The following is a 13,040-nucleotide window of genomic DNA, read 5'->3' as shown; positions in this document are numbered from 1 at the left end:
AAATGGCCGCTTCTGGCTTAGTAAGAGACTTTGTTTCAAGGGAATAGGATGAGACATAGCGGAAGAAGACAACAAACATGTGCCCCGTATACATGCACAGGTGTGTACAGACACACATGGACATCCACCACCACCATACAAACACAAATGCAGTGCCGGCACTGGGGAGATGGCTCATGAGACAGAATACTTTCACCCAAGCCTGACAACCTGAGAATCTGCCACACAACACTGAGGACCCCTTGGAGCCAGGTGTAGTGGTATGTGCATCTGTAATCCCACAGTGTGATGGGAGGGAAGGCAAGGGCCCCTGGAAATCAAGGGCCAGTTATCCAGGCCTACACAGCTGAGAACAGACATACACCATGACCTGTATCCATGCACTCACACACAGAAAAAATAAAGAGTGCTCTACATCAGTGCCATGCACCTAGTCAAAGGCAAAATGGTATTTTCCCCTTTGTTCTTTTTTCCCAAATAATGTTTTTATTAGTTATTTGGGAATCTCATACAATACACCCTGATCACACTCAATTCCCATTCCTCCCAGGTCCATCTTCCCACCCTTGGGTCCCCCCACCAAAAGACAAAAGCAAAAATACCCCCAAATCAAAACCACACCAGGTTTAACTTGTGGCTCAGAGTGTTGTAGAGCCCAGTTATCCTGCTTTCAGCCCCAGAGAGCTGGGATTACAGGCCTGGACCACCACACCTGAGTACAAAATGAATTTTTTAAAGTGATGCATTTGTTTACTCATTTTTACAAGATTTATTTATTTTACTTTATATATATGGGTGGTTGCCTGCAGGTATGTCTGAGTACTCACATATGTGCAGTGCCTGCAGTAGAGTTAGCTAACATGAGTTAGTTCTGGCATTCTAGCCCTTCTGAAAATGCAGCCAGTGCTTTTAACTCATATTATATATTATTATTATTATTATATATATATATATGTTTTTCGAGACAGGGTTTCTCTGTGTAGCTTTGGAGCCTATCCTGGCACTCTCTCTGGAGACCAGGCTGGCCTCAAACTCATAGAGATCTGCCTGCCTCTGCCTCCCAAGTGCTGGGATTAAGGGCATGCTCCACCAATGCCCCGATTATTGATTTATTGAGATGCCTGAGACAGGGTTTCATGTAGCTCAGGCTGGTCTCAAACCACCTGTGTAGCTGAAACTGGCTTTGAAGCCTGCCTCCTCCTGCCTCCTCTTGCCTCCCCCTGCCACCACCTGATCCTCCTCCTGATCCTCCTTCCCAGATCTGGGATAACAGCCATGCACTACCTGCCACATCTGGCCAGAGACAGTTTTTAAAATAACCTCCCTTTTTAATATTTATTTTCCTCTTTTAAAAATTCACATACACATGGCCAGGAGTTGGTGGTACATGCCTTTAATTCCAGCACTTGGGAGGCAGAAACAGGTGGATCTCTGTGAGTTCGAGGCCAGCCTGGTCTCCAGAGCAAGTGCCAGGGTAGGTTCCAAAGCTACACAGAGAAACCCTGTCTCAAAAAAAACAACAAAAAAATTCACATACATATGTGTGTACAGGCTTCTGAGGAGGCCAGAAGATATCAGATCCTCTGGAACTGGAGTCACAGATGGCTAAGAGCTTCCACTCAGGTGCTGGGAACTAGACTTGGGTCCTCTGCAAGAGCTGCCAGGTCTCTTAACTACCTAGCCAGCTCTCCGGTCCTTTGCAAATGAGTTTTTTTTTTTTAAATGCCATTTATAACCAGGTTCGGTCCCAGCACTCGAGAGGCAGAGGCAGACGGATCTCTGTGAGTTCGAGACCAGCCTGGTCCACAGAGCTAGTTCCACATCAACCAGGGATACACAAACACTCTCTCAAAAAAACCAAAACCAAAACCAAAAGCCATTTACTTAGGGAGGGGGTCTGAGGACAACTTGTACCACATGAGTCCTGAGATGACACTTAGGCTACCAGGTTTGGCTGCAGGCATCTTCATTTGCTGATTCTCTTCACCAGCTTTCAAAGAAATAAACATTTTATAGCTGGGCACGGTGGCACACGCCTTTAATCCAGCACTTGGGAGGCAGAGGCAGTTAAATCTCTGTGAACTCTATGCCAGCCTGGTCTACAGAATGAGTTCCAGTATAGGCAGGGCCCCACAGAGAAACCCTGTTAGATAGATAGATAGATAGATAGATAGATAGATAGATAGATAGATAGATAGATAATATAGACAGACAGACAGATAACAGATGGGCCTGTGAGCAAAGCTCCCTGGTAAAATACTTGCCTAGCAGCCATGAACCCTTAGCCTTCATTTCAAAACCAAAACAGGTGACTAGATCTCTCTCTCTCTCTCTCTCTCTCTCTCTCTCTCTCTCTCTCTCTCTGTGTGTGTGTGTGTGTGTGTGTGTGTGTGTGTGTGTGTACACATGCTTGCATTTAGGTATATGTGTTCTTATCAAGTTCCTCTTAACAGCTGAGCTTTAGCCTAGTGGTTCTCAACCTGTGGGTCTTACACTTTGGGGGGTTCCATATCAGTTACATTATGATTCATTATTCATTATGATACATAATTATACTATGTAATTAGCAAAATTACATTCATGAAGTAGCAATGAAATAATTTTATGGTTGGGGGTTACCATAACATGAGGAACTGTATTAAAGGGTCCCAGGAAGGTTGAGAACCACTGCTCTAACTTTTTTTTCTTGAGCCTCATTCCTCTTATTGGCTTACGGCTTGACATATCAAGTTATGCTTGCAGGCCCCAGGGATTCACTGGTCTCCATCTTCCTGCTCTGGGATTCCATGCTTTTGTCAGATAGGTTCTAGGACTGAGGTCCTCATGGTTGTACAATAAGCACTACTTAGCCATCTCTCCTGCCTCACAACTGTTTTTCTTGGGGTGCCTTATCCTAAACTATCAAGACCCAAGTTGGGGTCCTATTCAGGGTAAGAGGTTTGTCCTCCATGTTAATCTCGCACAGCCACTCCAGGACAGCAGGTTTATCTTGTCTCCTCTGCAAGATTTCTCCTAGAGCTTTGCAGAGAGGGTTCTGGGATATAGTGTGACCTTTCACCTCACTGGAGGAGGATCCAAAGTTCAATGTGAGGCCTGCTTCCTGGGCCAGGACATCCAAGGCGGGAGATCAAAGGCTCTCCTGAACTGCTGCTAACCTGCCACAGGGGCAGGCCTGAGCCCTTAAAGCGATTCTGTCTGAGCTGGCTACAGGAGGAATCAGCCCTTCCACCTTCTCACCAAGAGAACAATGGCCCCTTAGTCCCCTTGGCCTAGCACAGCACTCCACAGCTTCACCTAATACAACGTCGGGGGCACTCTGAGGGGTATACATGGGGAGTGGGGTGCTGACCACCATGCTCATTTCCCAATGCCCATGTGCAGCAAGAGCCTGTGCGGACCCCACAGTAGGCTATAATCTTGCTATCTGACGTATGTGTTTTGCTTTGCTTGACACAGGCTCTCAAGTATCCCAAGTGGATCTGGAACTTGCCGTGTAGCTGAGGATGACATTGAACTCCTACTACTCCTGTCTCCACCTCCTAAATGCTGAGGTGAGGTGGTTATGGGCACCAAATAGGCACTTTGGGGTTTTTAGTTGTTTGGTTTTGTTGAAACAAGGTCTTACTATGTAGTCCAAGCTGGCCTCCATAGTGTCTCAGTGCCCTTATGCTGGGATTACAGGCCTTCACCACTATACTCAGGTTATCATTATTTTGTTAATTGTGTTTTGTTCTGACAGGGTCTTGCTAAATATCTCAGGCTGGTCTTGAACTTACTACTCTCTAGCCTCAACCTCCCTGGACCTAGGATCACAGGCACCCTGTACATGCCTGATGATACTAATTTATTGGAAACAGAGTCTCATTGTGTAGTCCTGGCTACTCTGAAACTCACTATGTACCAGGCTGGCCTCAAACTCACAAAGATGCACCTGCCTCTGTCTTCCAAGGGCTAGGATTAAGTACACCATTGATAGCATGTACTTCTTTTTTAACTACACATACCACTTATATTATCAAAATTTAATTTTATATACACACTTTACATATGCGTGTATAAAAGAATGAACTGGGTGGTGGTTGCCCACACCTTTAATCCCAGCACTTGAGAGGCAAAGGCAGGCAGGTCTCTGTGAGTTTGAGGCCAGCCTGGTCTCCAGAGTGAGGTATAGGGCAACCAAGGCTACACAGAGAAACCCTGTCTCAACAAACAAACAAACAAAAACACCAAAAAGCAAAACCAACAACAAGGAATGTGCAAAAGGAATGTGCACACAGAGGCTGGTTCTGTGGATTAACAGCTCTTGCTATAGGCAAGCATGAAGACCCAAGTCCAAATTGCCAGCACCCATGTAAAAAGCCAGGCATGGTTGCTGAAGAAAACTAGCCACCCTGTCCTGGTCTCTCTGTGTGTGCACACCTGCACACATGTGCACACATCTCACATACACCATACTCACACACAAAAGAACATTTGCATACATGCATATGCATATGCAATAACACATATAAACACAACCTTATGTATAAGTACACACACCACACACACATTCTTATTTAATTTTTTTGTAAGGCTGAGGGTGAAACCCAAAGGCCCTGAAAATACTAAGGAAGTATTCTACTACTGAGCTGCCCCACATGACCATGCTTGAAATCAATGGAAAGTCCCAAAGGCTAGAGTTTCCACAGGAGAATCTGAAGGTGACATGGCCAGGAGGAGCATCCTGGCACCATCCTCAGTGAAGGGAACAGCCGTTGAGAGTGACAGCACGGGGCCAGCCTTTACAGGAAGTGGGACCTCTATTGATTTTCCACCACCCTCCTTTTGTTCTGCACACATGTAGAGTGAACTCAGAACTACAAAACTTCCAGAAAAATCGTTCTTCCCCCATCCATGCCCCCACCTTTTCACTAGAAGCTGTAAGCAGTTGAAACCCTATCCCTCTCAACTCTGAGAAGTGTTTCCTTACTGTTGAACAGCCAGGGAGCTTGGGCAAGTTACAGAGAGGGCCTGGTCTGACCACAACCAACAGCACCCCAGATGTTCAACACCCTGGGCCTGGCCCGCCCGCCAAGGCCTGGAAACACATGCTCAGGCAGCCACCTAGGGGCTGTGCCTTCCAGCGAAGCATTTCCAGATCTAATCAGTCACGACTTGGGAGAAATGCCTGGGAATGGAGTGGAGTATGGTAGGGGTTCCCCTCCTCCACCAGCTCCAAAGAGATAAACACAAGCAACAAGCCACTGCCAGGGAGTGGGCTCGAAGAGTAGGTTCAGGGCTCAAGGGAGACAGACAGAGCCTGTAAAATGGGGATTACTCTGGATATCAGGTTAATGGCATTACTCTAAGGCCAGAAATGACCTGAAAGCTGTCAATCCCTGGGTCTTCTGTTTTTGAGACAGGGCTTCTGTGTAGCACAGGCTAGACATGAACTCTCAATACCCCTGCTTTCGCTGTCAAGTGCTGAGGTGACAAGTGTACCACCATTGCTGGCTTGTACGGTGCTAGGGATAGAGCCCAGGGCTTTCAAGCTAGCACTCTAGCGGCTCAGAGCTCTCTCTCTCTCTCTCTCCCTTTCTCTGTCTCTCTCCCTCTCCTTCTCTCTCTCCCCATCTCTCTCCACGTCTCTCTCTCTCCCTCTCCCTCTCCCACTCTCCCACTCCCTCTCTCTTTCCTTTCTCTTTTGCGACAAGGTCCCCAGGCTGGCTCAAATTCACTACATAGGAACTCCTGATCTCTCTACCTCTACCTGTCTAATACTGGGATGACTGATAAGTGCCATCACGCTGTGTCAAGCAGTCTTTTTAAAAAATATATTAAATGGTGTGTGTGTGTGTGCGCGCGCGTGTGCGCCGCGCGCCACACAGCCCATGTAGACATCAGAGGACAACTTTAGGGAGTCGGTTCTCCCCTTTCATCAGTTGAATACTGGGGATAGAACTTGCTACCCTTGGGCTGGAGAGATGGCTCAGGGGTTAAGAGCACTGACTGCTCTTCCAGAGGTCCTGAGTTCAGTTCCCAGCAACCACATGGTGGCTCCCAACCATCTATAATAGGATCTGAAGCTGTCTTCTGGCATGCAGGTATACATGTAGAACACTCATACATTAAAAATATAAACAAATTAAGAACTTGCTGCCCTCAAGCACTCTTCAAAAGAGTTCAAGGACTGCCTGGCCTACAAACCCTGAAAGTAACCAATAAATAAATACAATAACATGAAAAAGCAGAAATAAATAAAGAGCACTGTTAAAACAATAACGGTGCCAAGTGTAGTGACACAGACCTTTAATCCTAGCACTTGGGAGTCAGAGGCAGGAAGATCTCTGAGTTCGAGATCAATAGGCTCAACACAGTGCAATCCTGCCTCCAAAAACAAAGCACCTCACACACAACTGCACAGGAAAGAAAGATCTTTTTTCTTTTCTTTTTAATTACAAGGGAAAGCTTGGTTTGGGAGTGAAGCGACGGGGACCGGGAAAGGCACGCAGGTGCACGTGTGCAGCAGAGGGCAGCCGCAGCCCGGTGGCACCCGGGTTCCGAAGAGGGACAACGGGGCTGGGGAAGCTGAGACACGGGTGTGAGGAGCGTGAGATGCCAGCACGGCCTCTGCGGGGCTGTCACCCGCAGGGCAGGTCGGCGTGAGATCAGGGTTCAGCCTGGCCGTGGAGACCCCGAGGACGCGCGACACAGTGTGTGTGTGTGTGTGTGTGTGTGTGTGTGTGTGTGTGTGTGTGTGTGTGTGAAGGGATCTGTCACCCTCCGCGCTCGCGACACTGCTGTCACAACGAAACGCCCTGTGCCGCGCTTCCTCCCGGCCCGAGCCGCGTGAACCCCGCCACCCCGCGTCGCCCCGTGGCGCCTGCGCTCCTCGGGTCGCGCTCACCTGCCCGGACGCGTCGCCGCCACCCACCGCCACCGCCTCTGCCACCGCCACAGCCGCCTCAGTCGCCGCAGCCCCGCCTCGCGCTCCCCGAAGCTCGCGGCCCGGGCGGGGCCCAGGCCGTGCCGTCATTGGCCAGGCTGTGACCAATCAGCGCCGCGGAAGGCGAGACTCGGGAAGCATGACGCGAACGGACATTCATTTTAACCAATCGCTGGCGGAAGGGGCGAGGCTACGTGAAGAGGCGGCTCTCGCTCGCGGAGAGTTCAACAGAAGCAAGGATTGGAACCTACAGAAAACGGGCAGCGCTTTTGACCAATAGTTGAAGGGAAGAGGTGGGGCCTAGAAGCGCGCGCGGATGGAAGCCGAGCATCAAATGGGCAGCGCTTTCGGCCAGTCGCTGAAGACCAAGGTCGGGACTTGAGTCAGCAGGGGCGCCGGGCGAGGGCGAGGCTCGGCGAATGAAGGGTGTAGCCCGGAGGGCAACGATGATTGGATGCCACCCCAAAGACGTACACGTCCCTTCACCAATCGCAGCCGTTATGGGCGGTGCATCCTCCAGGGGTCGCAGCGCGCCAGGTGCAGACCGTGACCGCAGCGATCCTCTCGACCCGGGTTGGTCGCCTATACCCGGGGGCGCGGACTCCTCAGGTTCGCGCACGCACAGCGCAGAAGCCTTACTCCTCCCTGAACTTAGACCTTGACAGTTGAAGGACGTTTTGCTAATTCTCAGCCACTGCAGATTAACACAAAGGGGGGAAACTCCAAATCACTCAGCCTCCCTCTGCAACTCAAGCTCGTGTGCAAACGTGGAAATCAAATGTGGAATCCTGCTGAGGCGATCTGACTTTCTGAAAGTGACTTCTCTGGGTCCAAGCTTTATTCTTCACAAGCTCTTATGACATCCATGTGAGACCGATCCCTGCTAAGCTTTAAGTAAATTAACCGAATAATAAACACAATCACAGGTCAAAGGGAACACAGAAACTAACACAGGGAGGTCAAGCTCTTTGCCCGAGGTTACACAGCACTTTAGTTGTTCAATTTATATGTGAAACTGAGCTCCTTGGGAAGGGAGTAAGGCAGTAGGGAACAGACTGATCCGAGCAACTCTGTTCAAGCCTTAGGCAGAGCAATCCTGAGGCTCAGTCCTGTCCCTGACCACCCGGTATACAAATAGCAAAATGAAGCCATCAAGATGGCTGAGTGGGTAAATGTTAATCCCACAGATCTGAGGAGAAAGACTACCAACCCAAATCATGGCCAAATTAAAGCAAGCAATTAACTAAAGGAAGGTGTGTGTGTGTGTGTGTGTGTGTGTGTGTGTGTGTGTGTATGGGTACACATGGGCTCTCTCTCCTTAAGGTGGGGTTCTAGAGATCAACATTGGGAATGGGGAAGGTAAGGGTTTTATAGCTCGATAGGGGATTTCCAAATAGGGGATTTGGCAGGCAAACAGGCAGAGTTACAGAAGCAGAATAAGCTAGTTATAACGACCTCCTAAAACAAAGACATGGTTCTGAGGTGGTCATAACAAGGTGGCCACAGCAAGGTGGTCATAACAACTTTTGAAACGAAGACATGGTTGCCATTTACTGGAACAGGCAGTGCAGAACCATTTGTAGTTAAGGTTAAAGGTGGGGCATAGGACAATCCTTGAGAACAGTGTATTCATAAACAGTAATGAGCCTAGTTTATCTTGACTATCAGATGACTTTGAAGCCTAAGATGGAGGCAGGCTGGTTCTTTATAAAGGCACTGGCCTAGCCACCAGGCCTAATGACCTGAATTTAATATCCTGGTGGAAAGAGAATAGACTCTCAAAAGTTGTTTTTTGAGGGCTGGAGAGATGGCTCAGAAGTTAAGAGCACTGGCTGCTCTTCCAGAGGTCCTGAGTTCAATTCCCAGCAACCACATGGTGGCTCACAACCATCTGTTATGAGATCTGGTGCCCTCTTCTGGAGTGCAGATATACATGGAAACAGAATGTTGTACACATAATAAAAATAAATAAAATCTTTTAAAAAAAGTTGTTTTTTTTGAACGACACACACCTGTGCCATGGCATGTAACATGTCCAAGGCCCTGCCTCTCTGTACAGTGGAGGATTATAGACAGGCATTGAAGGTGCTCACAGCTGAAGGACATACCCCAACCTATGCTCCCGGTCCCCAGGACCATCTACAAGCTCACTCTGTTCTCTGACTTCTTTTCTTTTCTTTTTCTTTCCTTTTGTTTTTCTCGAGGCAGGGTTTCTCTGTGTAGCCTTGGCTGTCCGGGAACTCACTCTATAGACCAGTCTGGTTTCGAACTCACAGAGATCCTTCTGCCTCTGCCTCCCAAGTAATGGAATTAAAGGTGTGTGCCACCACACCCGGATCCACAGATTTCCCATAATTTGGGCAGGGCCAGTGGGTATCAAGTTCAGCACCAGAGGATCATGGGAGAAAGCAGGGCTAAGCTTAATATTAAGGGCTCAGGTTTCAGAACCAGGTAAATTGCCCAAGTTCAAATAGGCAGTCTCACAGTTGTGGAAGCCACTGTCTGCCTGCCACCGTGGGACACCCACAGATTCATTCACTGCAGCCTTCCTGTCAAGAATGAAGATATTCTAAAGAGACACTTGTGGCACCGAGAGATGGCTCAAAGGTCAAGAACACTCTGCTCCTGCAGAGGACCGGGGTTCAGTTCCCAGCACTGAACTGGCAATGCACAACTGCCTGTGTCTCCAGTTCCAGGGGATCTGATGCCCTCTTCTGGACTCCAAGGTGTGTGCACACATAAAGCACACACAAATCCATGTGGGCATACATACACACACTTGCGCCTTTCCTCTATCAGAGTATTTAAACAAGGGACCCCAAGACATTAGAACTTCTCCAGGGCTCTCATGCTGCAAGGAGAAGGCTGAATTCGTGGTGCAGCCAAATTGGAACTTAACTTTGCCTTTGGCAAAGACTCCACAGTTCCAACTTCCTGTCAGACCACCTTGCTTTAGCGACTGGAGCTGAGGCAGCCCTGGGTCAATCGAGGCAAAGGACTGTTGCCTGAACAGGACCATTTAGCTATGCAGACCTCTTGCCTTCTATTTAAACACGAACCTTGGGCCTCTGAGAAGATAGCTCAACCAGTAAAGGGTCTTACCTCAAACACTGACAACCCAAGTTCAGTTCCTGGTCTCCACACAGTGGAAGGACAGAAATGACTCATGGAAGTTGTCCTCTGACCTCTACACATGAGCTGTCATGTAAGATGCACCCTCATAATACATTAAATAAATTAATGTAATAAAATTAATCCTGAAGCTAAAACTGGACTTGGGGATCAGCCGACTTCTTCACTTGCTCTCTTTGCCATGTGGCCACTCACTACTGCAGGTTTGTGAGTGTGTGCAGGCCTGTGCAGGATGCAAGTGTCTTGTTGTACACTGGCTGCACACTTGCTTTCCACCACTCCCTGAACCTGGATCTCCAGACTGGGCTGATACCCAGCAAGCCCCATACATCCTTCTGCTTCTGCCCACTTGGCTCAGCCTTGAACTGACAAGCATGCGTGGCCACACCCTTTTTTAACCCCCCCCCCCCCCCCGCAACAGGGTTTCCCTGTATTGTTTTGGAGCCTATCCTGGCAATCGCTCTGGAGACCAGGCTGGCCTCGAACTCACAGAGATCCGCCTGCCTCTGCCTCTGCCTCCCGAGTGCTGGGATTAAAGTCGTGTGCCACCAACGCCCAGCACACCCAATTTTTTTTTTAATGCAAACCTGTTGCTTGCATAGCACAGCAAGCTGTCTCTTAGCCACCAAACCATCTGTCTCAGTGCCACACCCTTTGATGTAACAGGGTGTCACTATGTAGCCCTGGTTGGCCTAGGGCTCATCATGTAGACTAGGCTGTCAGAAATTCAGAGACCCACCTGCCTCTGCCTCCCCAGTGCTGAGATTTAAAGGCATGCAACACTATGCCATGCCTCCCACGTTTAATTTTTGATACAGGGTCTCCTGTAGCATACACTGTACTCAGACTTGTTTTGTAGCCAAGAATGACCCTGAACTCCTGATTCTCCTGCCTCAACATCTTAAGTGCTGGGATAACAAGTGTGTGCCACCATGCCTAGTTCATGTGGTGCTGGGAATGGAACCCAGGACCTCAGGCTTGCTAGGTGAGCACTGTCCAACAGAGCCCCAACCCAAGACCTACTTGGGTATTTAATTGGACTGTTGAGGATGAATGACTCAGCTTGATTGTTAGGGCCACCAGAGCCTAGGCTTCAACCTTAACAGCTTCAGTAACCATAGGGTTAGATGGCCAAGCAAAGAGAATGATGTTCCATCCAGAGAATAGAGCCCTACTATGGTCCTACTAGGGCTTTGAGAGGGATAGAGGGATGAAGGAGGAAGGGAGGGAGGGAGTGAGGGAAGGAGGGAGGCAGGCAAACTCCTGGAAGGCCTCATGGTTCCCTACCGACAATGCCAACTGAGGCAAGGGTCAGGCAGTGTTCCAGCACTGAGCTGCCTCTGCCAATGGTGCCAGAGACACTGCCTGGGCCTGGGTTTGGCGGCAGCAGCAGCTGCTGACATTCCATTGTGGCCCCACAGTGGAGAGCACTTGGCAGGGACTGCAGCCTCTCTGAATGCTTGGCCTCAGGCAAGACACTGTCTCTACTTTTGCCTGTTTCCTCTCCCTCTGGGACTCCCAGGGACATGTTTTCAGTCCACTATTGGCCAAGTCCCAGGATCAACTAAAGCCAAAAAGTCACCTATCCAAGATTAGGGAAGGCAAGGTTGGCTAAAGAAGAGGGGTCAGTTGACCCCAGCTTGTGGGAGCTACCAGAGGGACTCTAGACTGACAGGGGAACTTGGTCCTGCCTCAACTTGATATTCCAGGCTTTGTTGACTCCTTATGGGAGGCTTTACCCTTTCTGAGGATTGGATGGAGGGTATAGAAAGGAGGTAGGGGGAGGGAACAGGAAGAGAGGAGGGAGGGGAAACTGGTTGGTATACTAAATAGTTTAAAATTAATAAAAGAAGAAGAGGAGGGGTAGGGCAGGAGGGGTAACCGAGGGCCTCTGGAATGGGTGCAAGTCTATGTATCATTTGGAAAATGGGGTTCAGGGTTCTGGCATCTCAGAGATTTGTAAACAGTAAGAAGGCATTAATGGCAGAACATAATGGGGAATAACTGGGATTCCAGCACTGGGGAGGCAGGCAGAAGGATCAGTAGGTAAAGGCCAGTCTCTGCTATGTGAGAGACTTGGTCTTAAAAAACAAAAGGCTAAGTCATTGAAAGCACATATAGCTCTTCCAAAGGACCCGAGTCAGGTGGCTCACACCCAACTATCTCCAACTACAGAGACTCCACAGGCATCTGCACACACAAGTACATACATACACATATGACATAATAAATACTTTGGGGGGGGATGAGGGGGTGGTGGGGAGTGGTGGGGGTGGTGGCGCATGCCTTTAATCCCAGCACTCAGGAGGCAGAGGCAGGCAGAGCTCTGTGAGTTCGAGACCAGTCTGGTCTACAAGAGTTAGTTCCAGGATAGGCTCCAAATTCACAGAGAAACCCTGTTTCAAAAAACCAAAAAAAAAAAAAAAAAAAAAAGAGCTAAGGAGAGCAGAAGGGACCCCCTCAAAGGAGGGGGCATCTTGTGAGGGGCATCCTCTTAGGATTCACTGGGAGCTGAGTCTGTGACACATGGACACATCTAGCTGAGGAAGGAGAGGTGATAGGTCTGAGGTGGCCCCATCTACAGCTGGCAGTCCAGAGGGTGCTGGAGCTGAGGGTGGATTCCCGCCTTCCACTGTGCTCAATGTGTAAGGCTGAGGTTATTCAGGTGACATTCAGTGGAGGTTGGGAATCCTTAGGGGACAGGAGCCACTCACAAGGAGTACACAGATGGTGGCAGAGACCAATGCGTGGGGTCACGAGCAAGGTGACCTCTGCTCCTGGTAGCTGGCCTGTTAACTCCAGCTCCAAGAGGTTCAATGCCCTGTTCTGGCCTCCACACCTCCTGACACACATACACATAAATGTAAATATTAACACACAAACAAAAGGAGGCTGGAAAATAAGCAAAAAGCTTCTGGGAAAATGGTGGGAGGCTGGGAGGGGGTCTGTGGGTTGCAAAATCCCTTTGAATGGACAGCAAGGG

At 49.1% G+C, this 13,040-nt stretch overlaps 1 protein-coding gene across 3 annotated transcripts in view; it reads right to left on the bottom strand.

Moving 5' to 3' along the window:
- The window catches only part of Slc25a42 (solute carrier family 25 member 42), a 32,792-nt gene extending 25,804 nt beyond the window's left edge, over nucleotides 1-6,988 (bottom strand). For all 3 annotated transcript variants that reach the window (XM_027394653.2, XM_027394651.2, XM_027394652.2), the window contains exon 1: nucleotides 6,887-6,988. The gene's annotated coding sequence lies outside the window, so the exon portion shown is untranslated. The remainder of the gene's footprint in view (nucleotides 1-6,886) is intronic.
- Between the last annotated feature and the right edge of the window lie 6,052 nt (nucleotides 6,989-13,040).

This window comes from Cricetulus griseus (assembly GCF_003668045.3).
Source record: "Cricetulus griseus strain 17A/GY chromosome 1 unlocalized genomic scaffold, alternate assembly CriGri-PICRH-1.0 chr1_0, whole genome shotgun sequence".
Lineage (NCBI taxonomy): Eukaryota > Metazoa > Chordata > Mammalia > Rodentia > Cricetidae > Cricetulus > Cricetulus griseus.
The sequence above is the reverse complement of the archived record's forward strand: the minus strand, read 5'-3'. Positions and strand labels throughout refer to the sequence as shown.